At 45.9% G+C, this 13,382-nt stretch overlaps 1 long non-coding RNA gene across 1 annotated transcript in view; it reads left to right on the forward strand.

Annotated features, from left to right (window-relative positions):
• Positions 1–4,943, forward strand: part of LOC132385412 (uncharacterized) — a 33,787-nt gene extending 28,844 nt beyond the window's left edge. Inside the window, exon 3 of the long non-coding RNA XR_009509186.1 lies at positions 4,894–4,943. This is a non-coding gene — a long non-coding RNA (uncharacterized LOC132385412). The remainder of the gene's footprint in view (positions 1–4,893) is intronic.
• Positions 4,944–13,382: the final 8,439 nt, after the last annotated feature.

Here is a 13,382-nt window from a genome sequence, read left to right on the forward strand (position 1 = left end):
AAAAATATTAGGCCAAATGAACGAACATGGAAGAAGATCCTGTTGCCTTTGCGGTCAGAGAGAATAAACAATTATTTGTTTAGTCATGTCTTAGTGTAACTTAATTGATGTTTCTTTCATCCAAATACTTCAGGCACAACATTTTACAGAGGAATGCCTAAAGGGGTCACATGTTGCTAGATATGTGGGTAATGACCAAAAAGATAAATGGCTGGAGCCGATATCTAGCATAAAACACAATAATAGCTCCCTACTATTTTTGTCCACTGTCCTGGCAATGAGCTCCTTTTTACTCTGCACTAAGACATACCATGTTTAATTACTCATGGAGGTAACTAAAGACTGCACGTCTTTATGATGTATCCCACAAGGTAGTTACAATCTTATTACATAATAAATAGAAGAGTGAGTGAGTCGGACAGTGAGTTCAAAGTTCAAAGTAAACTTGCTTTCAAAGTACGTATATGTCACCATATACAACCCTGAGATTCGTTTTCTTGCAGGCATTCACACTAGACCAGAGAAATACAACAGAATCAGTGAAAAACTACACACAAACAAGCAACCAAAGTGCAAAAGAGGACAAACCGAGCCAATGAGTAAATAAATAATACTAATTATTGATTAAGATACAGTGCGGCAGGCCCTTCTGGCCCTTCAAGCCATGCTGCCCAGCAACCCCCTGATTTAACCCTAGCCTAACCATGACCAAATAACCTACCATCTGTTAGGTGGTGTGTCTTTGAATGTGGAGGAAACCGGAGCACCCAGAGGAAATCCACCTGGTCACCAGGAGAAAGTACAAACTCCTTACAGACAGCGGCAGGAACTTGAATTGCAGAATCCTTAAATGTGATTCTGTGGTTTTGTGGGATCAGTGCTGTGTAGGGGTGAGTGAAGTTACCCGTGCTGCTTCAGGAACCTGATGGTTGAGGAGTAAGAACTGTCGAAGAGTCAAGTACAATCATTGTGGGGGGTTCACAGATAGGATGGGTAGTCCTTTTTCAGGGTTGGAGTATCAAAAACTAGAGGGCTTAGATATAAGGATAGGAATGAGAGGTTTAATGAAAGAATGAGTGTTACGTGTCACGTGCACACAGACACATTGAAATGCTTCTTTGGCATCGATGACCAACACAATCCAGGGATGCTTTTGGGGGCAGCTCTCAAGTGTCTTCATGGTTCTGCCACCCATAAGGTTTGTCCACAACTCATTAAACCCAACCTCGTACGTCCTTGGAATGTGGGAACCAGAGCACCAGGAGGAAACCCACACAGTCATGGGGAGAACGTACAAACTCCTTACAGATCATTATCATCATTATGTGCTCGTTATGTGCCATGTCTTATGACATGGCCAGTCATCATCTTTCCATGACCATGATTGTTCTTGGCAAATCTTTCTAAAGATGTCTTTACAAGACATCAATACTTGTCAATACTCGTCAGAGACTGTCTGCCTGGCGACAGTGGTCACATAACCAGGACTTGTGATCCACACCGGCTGCTCATACGACCATCCACCACCTGCTCCCGTGGCTTCATATTACCCCGACTCTGATCGGGGGGGGCTAAGCAGGTGCTACACCTTGCCCAAGGAGAAAGTGTGCCTTACACCTCCTTTGGTACAGATGTATTCCCACTCTGCCACCCACCTCACAGGAAGTGACGGGAATTGAATCCTATTCGCTGGCACGGTGAAGCGATGCACCTTCCCTGCCACCCCGCTAAAAACCCAGGGCTAACGATTTTGCATGGCAGGTGGTAGATTCAGGCATATGGAACCAGCTGCCCGAGGAAGTGTTGAGGCAGGTGCATTAAACACATTTAAGAAGGATGTTACATGGTTGTCAAGCCGAGGAGTGGTAGTGGGGACAAGCTCTCACTACCTAAAAGTGCTCCTCATGGCACGCACCTCAAATAGCCTCTGACAACCAACTCCTGGCCTTCTCGTGTGGCTTAGCCTCCAAGCCCGGTGGAACTGTTTCTACTGACAGGAGAAGGGGCGAAGGTGGATCCCGGTGTGCTTTTATCTTCAACCTCGCTCTGGCAACTCCTGCGACGACACCGGTGCCAAGCTGTATCGGCCCTTGCCCTTCCCTTGGACAACATCGGTGGCGTGGAGAGGGGAGACTTGCTGCTTGGCAACTGCCGGTCTCCCATAAAACCTTGCCCAGGCCTGCGCCCTGGAGAGGACTGAAGCAAGACTTTCCGGGTGCAGATCCATGGTCTTGCGAAACTAACGGATGCCATCGTCAAGAAGGATGTGGACAGGAATGTGGATGACAATAGAGGGATATGGGACAGGTGCTTGGAAGTGGGAGTAGTTTGAATGTACGTTTTGGCTAGCATGGACAAGTGTGGGCTGAAGGGCGTCAGAACTTGAAATCTGACACTATTGACACTTGTAGGATGGTGGTTGTGCATCACGTCTGACAATGAGGGGGAAGAGTCTGCACGGGAAAGTTATTAAAATGGAAAAGTTGTTGCACCGGGGCAGTTCCCCTCCCTCGATCTCAGAAGTCTGAGTTCAGCGGTACGAACAAGCGTCACAAACTCGGGCTGCCGTGGATGACCACGTCGCCCTCTGTGCCCTGCCATGCCCTTCGGTCTCCGCGGGAGCGTTGCAACACCACCTTCCCGGCCATCGGATCTCACCCGTCCTGTCTGCCAGAGCCGACTGCGCATGCCAGGACGGGCATGTACCTACCTCACTGGGGTATGAGATCCGCCAGCTACCCTCACCTGGTTTAGCCCGCCTGTCAGAGCCGAGTACCGGGGTGTGGCCGTGGTTGCCTGCAAACAGCTACTTGGAGCCACAGGTGAGGGTTGAGTGTCCAATGTTACGAATTCAGCAACAATAAATATATAAGTGAGGCAGGGTTTTTTTTATAACAAATAAAACATTTATTAAACACTGAAAACCAAACCCCCAAAAAGTAAACAAACGACTAACGCAACCGGAAATCAGCTGCTGTGCGGCAGCTTGAACAGCTCTTAAAGGAATAAAGAGAAAACAGTTCTTAAAGCGATGTTGCAAAAACAGTTCTTCAAAGTAGTATTGCAAAAGTTCAAAATGCTTACAGTCCGTCAAAGGAGAGACTTTTTAGATGATTTAAATTCTCTTTCACGTCGTGTTGTTGTGGTTCCCAGTCGAACTATACTTTTCCCGGAGAATTTACGAAGATGAAAATGAAATGGCTTAAAGGCACTGACCTTTCCTTTACAAAACTGTACCCAACCCTTTCTGCTGTTATTTTGCAGGGATTAACTCGGGCACAGCCAACAAATTCCTTTCGAATGAGGATCAAACAAGGTCGAACCTGTTTCACCGTCGAAATCGACTTTCCTTGATCTTTTAGCTCCCGAACTCCGATCTTCACTCTCCACTGATTTTTAACTGGCAATTATAAAGAAACTGCCAGCAATGACCTTTTAAACTTTAGGCATTAAATAAAACTCCAACTTTCAACCACACTGGGTCATAATACTGCACACGCAGTGGCATGGAGTCAAAATGGCAAATCCAGCCACGAACTGCCCCTCCTCACAGGGAGGGGTCCTCCTTTTATACCCTGTAAAAAAAACCTGTCACATGACCTCTACTGGCAGGAAAATGATGTCACTCCACCATCACAAGACCATTACCTCAAGTCCAGTATAGCTTCAACAGCACTGTCATGTGACAAGTACAAGATACCCACGGGTACGTAACACCAGTGGGGACCAAAGGTGAGTGAGCTGCCCCGAAGTGGACATGACAAGCCTCCTCACCACAGGGGCTACCCCTCCCTGGACACCCCACTTGTAGGATACTTGGCAAACTATGTATCATCCATGGATAATTTAAGGCCTTCTCTGAGGATCGTCACCTCGTGGTGGCGAGGCCTGTGAGTTCCTCTGATCTTGAGTGTGATGCCACCTGGAGCTCAGCTCCTGGCAAGGTCACCCAAGTCAGAGTGCGGCCACAGGATTCTGTACCTCCTTCCTGAGGGTAGCAATGGGAAGAGGGCATGTCCTGGGTGGTGGGGATCCCCTTACACGATGGCGATACAGCCAGTCAGAATGCTCTCCATGGTACATCTGCAGAAACTTGCGAGTGTCTTTGGTGACATACCAAATCTCCCCAAACTCTTAATGAGTTGTCACTGTCTTGCCTTCATTGGAGCTGCACTGATATGTTAGGCCCAGGTTAGGCTCTCAGAGATGTAGAGTCCTTGAAACTGAGTCCATAAGCCCATAAGATATAGGAGCAGAAGCAGGCCATTCGGCCCCTTGTGTCTCATTCAATCATGGGCTGATCCAATTCTTCCAGTCATCCCCACCCCCTGCTTTCACCCCATACCCTTTGATGCCCTGGCTAATCTATCTCTGCCTTAAGTCCATCCAATGACTTGGCCTCCACAGCCACTGGTGGCAACAAATTCCACAGATTGAATCCATGGGTTGTGGAATCAGTTCAGTTTTGGGTGAGTGAAGTTATCCCCTCTGGTTCAGGAGTCTGATGGTTGAGAGGTAATAACTGTTGCTGAACCTGGTGGTGCAGGACCTAAGGCTCCTGTACCTTCTTCCTGATGGCAGAAGAGAGAAGAGCAGTTTCTCTTCTCACTGAACAATCTGAAGGGTTAACCAGTTACTACATGCTTATGTTAGTCGACCATGATTGAAATCTGCTGTTTGTGAATTATGGAATAATTGGCTAATGGACACTTCACAGAAAGGAAACATTATGTAACTTGAGGACAGTCTCTATAATAAAAAAATGTATGAAAAATCAACCGTAGCAACAGGATTTTAAGGGGGAGGGGAGTGTTGGACTTGTGGGTTAGGGTTATGATCGGCTGTGAAGCCTGTAATTAATATCCCTGACTGTATCTGTTATCTTTCCCACAGGCATGGGTTCAAGTTCCAGAAAAAGTTTCACAATAACAGCAGCTAATTCCCAAACTTACCCCAAGTCAATTAAAAGCCTTTCTCCTGAGCCTGGAGATGAAGCAAAGCTCGGATTAGATTGGACTCTAACCGCGAGTGAGCAAGCCAAAGAAAGTGCATTCACATCGAGATTTATCTACCCTGAGTACATCGAAATGCACAGCGAACGATGTTTGCGTTAACGACCACATCAGATGGCAGCCCATCAGTGTCGCCCCACCTTCTGTCACCAACGTAGCGTGGCCACAATGCTCAGCCGAACAGCACAACCAGGAAAACAGAGCACGACAAGAGCAAAACGAGACCATGTTGCACCCACCCACCCACCACCCATACACACAACCAGGCGTCCAACCCCAGGACACGCTGCCTCCAGGCCTCTAGTCCACAGCCCCGGACTCTCAGACTTAGCCATACGGCCTCTGACCCCTGGGCAAGCCAATCCAGGAGCTCTGACCTTCGAGTCTCAACCTCCAGACTTGGCGACCTCAGCTTTCAACCTTTGGGCTTCTATCTTGCTGAGCTTTGGAGTTTGACCTTTGGCTTTGCCCTCCGGACTTCACCTAGTCTGGGTATCAACCCCAGGACTCTCTGATCATTGATTTGAGCTTTGGGCCTCAACCATGGGTTTGCTGGTGAAATAAAACTCATGAGCCAGCCTGTTCCATGTTGTAGCGTTGCGTGATTCTTTATAACAGTATAATTCTGCTGTCACCACATCTACAGTTGTCCCTCTGTGCTGTGTGGAACTGCGTCAGCAACTGGCCAAAGAACCCAGCATGGTAGGCGACCAACTGGTCTCCACACTGCACCACGTCCATACCCAGAGTTGTCAGCAACACAAAGCAGGGGACGGCAAACCGGCCGCTCTGATTGTCAAGTGGTCAGAGATGTGTAAAAGGGGCCAATGACACACAGCCCCTCTGCAACTGCGCTGGGGTGCCCTTCTCTGGAGAGTTACTGCCCAGTACGCCACTGGCACTGCAGGAAAGCAGGGACCCCCATCACCCAGGCCATGCCGTCTCCTCACTGCTGCCATCAGGAAGAAGGCACAGGGGCCTCAGAACCCACACCACCAGGTTCAGGAAGAGTCATTACCCCTCAAGCATCAGGCTCCTGAACCAAAGAGGACAAATTCACTCAACTTAACTTGCTCCATCACTAAACTATTCCCACAACAAATGGAACCACGTTCAAGGACTTGATATTTATTGCATATTTATTTATTATTTCTTTCTTTCTGTACTTGCAAGTTGTTGTCTTTTGCACACTTGTTGAACACCCAAGTTGGTGTGGCCGTTCATTGATTATATTATGGGTATTATTCTATTATGGTTTTATTGAGTATGCCCACAAAATTAATCTCAGTTTTGTATAAGGTGACATATATGTAATTTGATAATAAATTTGCTTTGAACTTTGAATTTTGATGTCCTGGTTGGAGACTCAGGAACATCATCACACTCAGATGCAGAAGGATTCTTCGTTGTTGTTTCCATAACAGTTTTGTTTGACCAGTCAGGGTTGTTAGCCTGGAGCTGCACCCCTGAACCTGGAGGACCGGTGGACCACTCTTAGGTGGACCTTTTGACCTGTTTAGGATGGGTGACCCTACCAAGAGCATAAAGCCCCGACTCCAGCCAACATCGCTCTCTGGACCATTGAGGCACACAAGCCTCTAAACGATGACAAGGTTGTAGTCTTCTTGGAGGTCTCTGGCGAGAATCACCAGTTACCTGTGGGGATCTTCCAGGTTGTGCAGATGTATCTTGGGGAGCATTCTAACTGGTTGCATCATCATCGTCTGGTATGGAGGGGTACTGCACTGGACTGGAAAAAGCTGCAAAAAAGTTGTAAACTCAGGTAGCTTCATTATGGACACTAGCCTCCCCAGCACTGAGGACTTCTTCAAAAGGCGGCATCATTCATTATGGATACCCACCACACTGGACATGCACTCTTCTCCTTTCCACCATCAAGGAGGAGGTAAAGGAGCCTGAAGACTCAGACTCAATGTGTTAGGAACTGTTTTTCCCCTCTGACATCAGGTTTCTGAATGGACAATGAATCCAGGTACTCTAGAACATATAGCATAGACAATCTATAGCACACTACAGGCCCTTCGGCCCACAAAGTTGTGCCGACCATGTAACCTGTTCTAGAAACTGCCTGGAATTTTCCTACTTCATAGCTCTCTGTTTGTCTAAGCTCCATGTACCTCTCTAAGAGTCTCTTAAAAGATCCTCTTGTACCCACCTCTACCACCTTTTCTGTCAGTGCATTCACACACCCACCACTCTCTGTGTGAAAAACTTACCTCTGACACCCCCCTTGTACCTACTTCCAAGCACCTTAAAAATGTGCCCCCTCGTGTTAGCCATGTAAGCCTTGGGAAAAAGCCTCTGACTGTCCACACGATCAATGCCTCACATCATCTTGTACACCTCTATCAGGTCACCTTTCATCCTCCGTCGCACCAAGGAGAAAAGGCCGAGTTCATTCTCATAAGACATGCTCTCCAATCCAGGCATCATCCTTGTGAATCTCCTCTACACTCTCTCTATAGCATCCACATCCTTCCTGTAGTGAGGTGACAGAAATGTACACAGTACCTCCAAATGGGGTCTGACCAACGTCTTATAAAGCTGTAACATTACCACATGGCTCTTGAACTCAATCCTATGGTTGATGAATGCCAACACACCATACACATTCTTAACAACACTGTTAACCTGTGCAGCAGCTTTGAGTGTCCTGTGGACATGGACTTCACAGAGTTAGGGCCACAGGGCGCCTGGACAAAATGGGATCTTCCCAAGTGCAAGATAACTTGGGCAGAGTTTTGGAGACTGGAGCCCTTATGCATTTCTTTCCTCCTGTGGTCCCTGGCTGACACATGCCCTACACCATCACAGCTGCACACATGGGGGCTGAGAGAGGACCCTAACTGCAAGCTTTGTGGTCACTGGCACATATACTGTCAGGATGCAAAACAGCTTTAACACAAGGAAAGTATATGTTGCTTTCCTTGCGGTAAGATCCTGCTGTCCCTTGCTGACACACTGGGGTGGGAGAGGTGTACAAAGAGACCAGCTGGCAGAGAGGCAAACAGGGCAGTCACTTTCATCAAAGAGGCCTAAATCCAATCTGCTGCAAACTGCCAAATCATGGGACATGAGGGTCGATGTGGGGAGGAAGCTCCCAGAGGTGGTGCAAACTACACTTCGACCAGGCATTGTACTGTGGTCCACCGAAGTCAAGAAATCACCCCGGTGGAGCTCGGAGCACCATAGGAGGACGGATGCAAGGAGGCTCATGAGAGGAAAGCCCTGAAGTACCAGTCCTTAGCCCAGCAGAGACAAAGGCTATTCCCTTTGGAGTGCAGACTTGGCTATTCCTAGTGGAGATCGGCTGTGTAGGTTTCCGCAAGGTTGGCGTGGAGGTTGCTGTCTGCACTGGGCCTTGAAAAGAGCAAATGCCAAGCAGCTCGCAGGAAGGGGGAGGAAGCAGAATGAGCCTCTTGCTGGATACAGAGCAGGCGAGAGGAGTTGAGCTGGAAGTCGGAAGCAGAGGGGCAGTGACTTGGCCACCACTGCTGACTCGCCAACTGGAGAGTGTAGCGGTTAAAGGGCAAAACGCTCTATGAAGATTGGGCACCAGCTGACGACATCTGCTCCTGACCAAAGGCTACGGTTATCTGATTAGTTAACTGAGCCGAGCACGCCGATGTATGATGCAAACTGAACGAAAGTGACTGAATATCAACAGGGCCCTTACAGCGGAATTAGTTATGAATGATGAGTTAAACTCTGATAGGGAACACATTTCAAAGTGCTAATAATAAAAACATCAAAACAAACACAAACCCCTGGATAATGGGAAGGGAACAAGATGAAACAATAAACTTTCAGGGCTATTTCTGGAATAAATGGAAATGTACAACGATATCTCTCACAGTGCTCTTGATGTTTTGTTGTTTTTGGCTTGTCTAAACAAGATAGACTTCCAAGATCCCATGAAGCAACAGTGTGGTGAGCAATCAGAAAGTTAGTGACGGGCTAGAGAAAGGTGGAATTGGTGGGCACATGACTCTTGTATGGGCCTCCATCCAGCTCTGGAACTGGAATCACTGGTCTCCACAGAGCCTGCTGACACAGGCCTTCCACCTGCAGAGCACTTTGACTTGAACTCTTGTCCATTTACTGCCCCTGACCTCTAACTCCCTCTCATCCTAAAATACTAACCTGACCCTATTATGTTTTATAACTCCAGAATCTAAACAAAAGAATCAAAGGGATATTTGTCTATATTTGAGACATTCGCATATGACGTGGTGGTGTGATGATGTGTGCCATTCACATATAACCATTAATGAATTATGTAAACAAAGAATGCTTCATCAAACTACATATTTATAATTTTACTGAAATATTAAACACAAATATATTAGCTGTAAACTCCAACTCAATATAGAAAGCATCTCAACTCAAATATGTAACATATTGCTCTCTAGCCATCGTACATACAGTATACACACTCACACACTCACACATACACACGTATAATAACAATAAGTATAAGGTCATAACAAGATCAAGAGTTCAACTTATCATACTATGGAACCATTCAATAGTCTTATAAGGAAGTGACCTTGACTTCTACGATCCAGGCAAGGATTCAGGCAGGAGATCTTCTTGCAGAAGTTCACACATCTCCATCACCAGTCATCTATCAGATACAAGAAGAATTTGTTGGAAATATACACTCAGTGGTCACATCATTACTTACTTACTGCTCATTATGCCACTGGTACTTTGAGCAACAATGAAGGTCTTCCACCTCCGGTGGTGTTCAGGGCTTCTGCGTTATTATCCTGTGTACCTACTACAGTGGCTATTGGGTGTATGTTCATGGTCTTTAGCTGCTGTAGCCCATCCACTTCAAGGTTTGACGTTGTTTGTGTTCAGAGATGCTCCTCTGCACACCATTGTTGTAACGTGTCCTTATCTGAGTTACTGTCAGCTTCCTGTTTTTTTTTGTTGTTCGCACCATTCTCTGTAAATTCTAGAGACTGTTGTATGTGAAAATCTCAGGCAATCAGCTGTTTCTGAGATACTCAAACTGCCCCATCTGACACCAACAATCATTCCACAGTCAAAGTCACTTGGATCGCATTTCTTCCCCATTCTGATGATTGCTCTGAACAACAACTGAATCTCTTGACCATGTCTGCATGCTTTTATGCACTGAGCTGCTGCCACGTGATTGGCTGGTTAGATATTTGCATTAACGAGCAGGTGTACCTAATAAAGTGGTCACTGAGTGGCTGTGTGCATTATCAATACACATTGAGGAATGTCCTCACACAGTCAGATGTTCTTTGTATCAATAAAAGTTTTAATTGTCACATGAATATCGAAACATACAGCAAAATGGGTCATTTACATCAATGACCAATGCAGCCCGACAATGCACTGGAGGCAGCGTGCAAATGTTGCCACACTTCTGGCACTAAAATAGCAGGCTGGCAACTTACTAACCCCAACCATTGGAATGTGGGAGGAAACCAGAGCATTTGGAGGAACCCCATGCAGTCACAAGGAGAACGTACAAACTCCTTTCAGATGGTGGTGGGAATTGAACTCCATTCGCTGGCACTGTAAAATATAATGCTAGCCGCTATGTAACTATGCCATGCTCAAATAATGAACAGACCAGAGGTGTCAAATGGCCTACAACACCTTCCAGTTTTCCCAGGATTAGTGCTGTAGAAAGACCAGCACAGCCTTAAAACTGTATTTTTCTGCACTTTTGCTTGGAGTTAGATGGGAATTGGAAAAGAAAAGATTGTTTGAGGTGTAAAGAAGAACTTCTTCATTTTGCAACGACAGTATTGCTTGGTGATTAGCTCTGTATATCTGACCATATGACCGGAAGATATTGGATTAGAATCAGGCCATTAGGCCCATCAAGTCTGCTCCACCATTGGGTCTGATCCATTTTCCCTCTCAGCTGCAATCTCCTGCATTCTCCCTGTATCCCTTCACGCCCTGACTAATCAAGAACCTATCAACCTCTGCCTTAAATATACACAAAGATTTGGCCTCCACAGCTACCTGTGGCAAAAATTCTGCTTCAGGAAATTCCTCCTCATCTCCATTCTAAAAGGACACCCCTGTATTCTGAGGCTGTGTCCTCTAGTCTTATACTCTCCCACCATGGAAAATATCCTCTCCACATCTGCTCTATCAAGGCCTTTCACCAGAGGTTTCAATGAGATCATCCCCTCGTTCTTCTGTATTCCAGTGAATACAGGCCCAGAGCCATCAGATGCTTTTCATACAACAAGCCATTCAATCCTGGAATCAGTTTCGTGAACCTCCTTTGAACCCTCTCCAGTTTCATCACATCCTTTCAAAGATAAAGGGTCCAAACCTGCTCACAATACTCCAAGTGAGACCTCATCAGTGCTTTATAAAGTCTCAACATTACATCCATGCTCTTATATTCTCGTCCTCTCACTAACATCACATTTGCCTTCCTCACCACCGATTCAAATGCTTAACTCCAGAAACTAATCAAAAGAAAAACATGGGGCCCGGGGATAATATGTGTACTTAGGTTATGTTCTTTAGTGTGTGCTCACAGATGACACGGTGGCATAATAACAGGTGCCATTCACGTAGTTTTTACATATAACCTATAATGTATTACGTAAGCAAACAAAGAATGCTTAATTAAACAATGTTTTTATATGACTCAAATGTTAAATACACAACACTCCCCCTGTTTAGCTATAAATTCCAACTCAATGTAGAATGCATCTCAATTGCAAATTGTCCCATTCAGATCTAAAGAATTAATCGCTATCTTGGATTTCTTACCCTGTGGGATAAAGGAGGATCACTTGGCAGGTGAGACTTGTGGCTGTGAAACGTTCTCAGGTTCTGTGGCCTCCTCCGTGGTGGTTGCAGGAGTTGACTCTGGGGCTGCAGGAGATGGTTCTAACAGCTCTGGACACCTTTCTTCTCCAACAATTGACTCTGCTCTCCTCAAGTGATGGAAGAGCCATTTCCAGATGATATCAGACACAATCTCCACTTGGTGGGACAGTGGTCTAGCTCCGTCCCGCATTCTTCCAAATACCCACTTTCGCTCTCCTCTGTAGTCTCTCGCCAGGACTGCTTGTCCAGGGAGGAAACATCAAACCTCCTTGTTTGAGGATCCCTGGAGTTGTCTCAATGCTTGTCCTGCATAATCCTTCTGAGATGGGGTTTGAGGAGATCCAAGCATGAGCACAAGGGACGACCCAGAACAGTATAGCTGGTGAGATGTTGTTTGGTTGTGGAGTGTGCTGCATCATGAAATGCAAAGAGAAAATTGGCAAGCTTCTGATTCAGCGTCACTGTAGTTTGTTCCGCTGACACTGTTCACAGTGTGTTTTTTAGACTCTGAACAAACCTCACCGCCAAGCCATTTGTAGCTGGGTGGTACAGTACACATGTAAACACACGGAGATCTTTAATATGTCATTAGAAATGGGGATTGTGCCGGAGGATTGACGTATTGCTCATGTGGTTCCATTGTTTAAAAAGGGTTCTAGAAGGAAGCCTAGCAATTATAGACCTGTCAGTTTGACATCAGCGGTGGGTAAATTAATGGAAAGTATTCTTAGAGATAGTATTTATAATTATCTGGATAGACGGGATCTGATTAGAAGTAGCCAGCATGGATTTGTGCGTGGAAGGTCATGATTGACAAACCTTATTGAATTCTTTGAAGAAGTTACGAGGAATGTTGACGAGGGTAAGGCAGTAGATGTAGTCTATATGGACTTCAGCAAAGCCTTTGACAAAGTTCCACATGGAAGGTTAGTTAAGAAGGTTCAGTCGTTAGGTATTAATGCTGGAGTAATAAAATGGATTCAACAGTGGCTAGATGGGAGATGCCGATGTTTATCGGGATGGAGGCCGGTGACTAGCGGGGTGCCTCAGGGATCTGTTTTGGGCCCAATGTTGTTTGTAATATACATAAATGGGGTGGTAAATTGGATTAGTAAGTATGCCGATGATACTAAGGTAGGAGGTGTTGTGGATAATGAGGTGGATTTTCAAAGCTTGCAGGGAGATTTATGCCGGTTAGAAGAATGGGCTGAACATTGGCAGATGGAGTTTAATGCTGAGAAGTGTGAAGTTCTACATTTTGGCAGGAATAATCCAAATAGAACATACAGAGTAAATGGTAGGGCATTGAGGAATGCAGAGGAACAGAGAGATCTAGGAATAACTGTGCATAGTTCCCTGAAAGTGGAGTCTCATGTAGATAGGGTGGTGAAGAGGGCTTTTGGAACGCTGGCCTTTATAAATCAAAGCATTGAGTACAGAAGTTGGGATGTAGTGCTAAAGTTGTACAAGGCATTGATAAGGCCAAATTTGGAATATTGTGTGCAG

The sequence above is a fragment of the Hypanus sabinus genome, chromosome 1, assembly GCF_030144855.1.
Source record: "Hypanus sabinus isolate sHypSab1 chromosome 1, sHypSab1.hap1, whole genome shotgun sequence".
NCBI classification, from domain to species: domain Eukaryota; kingdom Metazoa; phylum Chordata; class Chondrichthyes; order Myliobatiformes; family Dasyatidae; genus Hypanus; species Hypanus sabinus.